Raw genomic sequence first — 3,036 nt, forward strand, 5'->3', positions numbered from 1 at the left:
TGTCCTCCCTCAGTCAGCAGTAACAACACAGTGCTGACAGCTCGTGTGCTATTGTCCTATTATAAATAGTTTCAATAACAATGGGCAGCAAAATTGTTTTGATGTAGTTTGCTGTATCATTTATTCAGCGGTCAGGGCGCTCATTCTGGCTCGCGTTAACCCCGACCGCGGTCCTAATAGGGTCACCGGAGGGGGTCAGGGCCGCTCTAAAGGTGGCGCACAGACAGGGCCGGTTAATGGAGATAATACCTGGGTTAATTAGAGGATGATCCGGTCATTGGGTTGTGACGGGTCAACTGCCTTATTGGGTCTCGCGAGATGGTGGTAAGGGTCCAGACGGCGCTGTTGTTGGTGGTGGCGGTGGTGTGGCTATCTTCATCTGTTTTGTGTTATCGTGGGGGACTTGATATCTGTCATCTGTTGCGCCGGCTGTGGCGTTGTTGTGTTGTGTCTAGCATTAGAATACCTAGCACAACTAGGTGAGTACATGGGACTCACACACACACACACACACACACACACACACACACACACACACACACACACACACACACACACACACACACACACACACACACACACACACACACACACAGGAACGCATGCGCACTATTCAGTACACATGAGAAACAGTGACGTGTATATATTTAAGATATTTAATAATTATGAGAAAATATAATTACATTCGTTTTTCCATTCACCAGATTTTTGCTTCAGGTTTCAGGGAAAATAACGGTACTGAAAAATGACATTTATTATTGCGAGTGGAACTCTGTGACAGTGAAATGATAATGAATGTGACAATGATACAGACGTGACAGTAAAGATCATTGCCAGAGGCACGCTGAGGGCCTGCGCTGCCTCTTTTAGTATCCACGGTGAAACTTTGTCTGGTCCAACCGCTTTAGTTGCATCCAGTGTTGCCAACTGTTTCATTACCTCCTCTGCTGTCACCTCTATATCTGATAGTCTTTCATCTTGGGTAACCCCTTCCAACAATGGGAGCTGCTCAGGCTCGGTAGTGAACACTCCATGGAAACTGGCATTCAGTGCCTCGCAGATTTCCTTGTCACTTTCAGTATATGCCCCCTCTGTCTTCCTTAGTCTTGTCACTTGGTCGTTCACCGATATTTTTCTTCTTATATGACTGTGTGGTAACTTAGGTTGTTTTTTCGCTTTGATCGCAATATCGTTCTCATAATTTCTGTTCAATAGTCTTCTTATGTTAATGTAATCGTTCCTAGCTCTGTTGCATCTATTCCTGTTGTCTTCTGTCCTTTGTCTTCTGTACTTCCTCCAGTTCCTCCTACTTCTCCTTTTTTGCTTCCTGACACTGTCTATTAAACCATGGGTTATTATATTCCCTTTTACTTTTTTCATTTACTGTTGGTATAAATCTCTCTTCGACCTCCTGGCATTTCCCTATGACTAGGTCCATCATATCTTGGACTGTTTTTTCTCTTAGTTCTTCTTCCCACTGCACTTCTCCCAGATAGTCCCTTATCCTCCTGTAGTCCCCTTTCCTATAGTCTACTCTCCTTTCCCAGACCTCTCGCCCCATGGTCATAATTTTAAGCTCCATCATGTAGTCAAAGACTAGGATACAATGGTCACTGGCTCCTAGTGGTATTTATGTTCCATATTCTTAATGTCTTCCTAATTCTTGGTGAAAATAAGGTTTAATAGGCTCGGTGTATTCCCTCCTCATTCCCTTGTGTCTTCCTTCACATGCTATGTTAGGAAATTCCTGTCGATAACTTCCACTAATTTTGCTTTCCATGTTTTCTCACCACCATGGCGATTTCTTGATTCCCAATTGCTTTCTCCTTGGTTGAGGTCCCCCATGACCATCAGTTTCGCTCTCATTCTGTGAGCTGTTGTTGCTGCCCTCTGCCATTCATCAATACATGTCTTGTTGTCCTCATATTCCTACGTGGGCCTTCTACTGTTTGGTGGGGGATTGTAGATTACCAAGATCACAATCCTCTTCCCATCACCTGTCAGAATCCCAAGTATGGCGCTTGTGTTTACATCAGTCCCCCGATTCTCTAGTTCTTCAAATTTCCTCAAAAATGCATCCGAGATCATATCATTTATTTTAGTTTCCACTATTGCAATTAAGTCTGGATGTCTCGCTAACCCTGTCTTTAATTTCCTCTGCCTCACTTATTTCCTCTGCTTTATTGGAATATATAAATAAACATTCACATATATACACATACACACACAACCTCCTCTGCTCTGCTGTGTGTGTATGTGTATACATATGTGTGTCTTTATATGTGTGAGTGTACATATGACTACCCCACAATAGCACACACACGTCAATAATCGATGTTCACTATCATTCATGTATCTTCCCCCTTGTGTAACGTCAGCTCCAGGTGAAGGGTTTCCCCTCACCCTCTCCTGCTGGTCGGCCGTATATCACCTCCCACACGCACCCGGGTCAACTTACACCTCCCACACGCACCCGGGTCAACTTACACCTCCCACACGCACCCGGGTCAACTTACACCTCCCACACGCACCCGGGTCAACTTACACCTCCCACACGCACCCGGGTCAACTTACACCTCCCACACGCACCCGGGTCAACTTACACCTCCCACACGCACCCGGGTCAACTTACACCTCCCACACGCACCCGGGTCAACTTACACCTCCCACACGCACCCGGGTCAACTTACACCTCCCACACGCACCCGGGTCAACTTACACCTCCCACACGCACCCGGGTCAACTTACACCTCCCACACGCACCCGGGTCAACTTACACCTCCCACACGCACCCGGGTCAACTTACACCTCCCACACGCACCCGGGTCAACTTACACCTCCCACACGCACCCGGGTCAACTTACACCTCCCACACGCACCCGGGTCAACTTACACCTCCCACACGCACCCGGGTCAACTTACACCTCCCACACGCACCCGGGTCAACTTACACCTCCCACACGCACCCGGGTCAACTTACACCTCCCACACGCACCCGGGTCAACTTACACCTCCCACACGCACCCGGGTCAACTT

Source organism: Procambarus clarkii, chromosome 31 (assembly GCF_040958095.1).
Source record: "Procambarus clarkii isolate CNS0578487 chromosome 31, FALCON_Pclarkii_2.0, whole genome shotgun sequence".
NCBI lineage: Eukaryota > Metazoa > Arthropoda > Malacostraca > Decapoda > Cambaridae > Procambarus > Procambarus clarkii.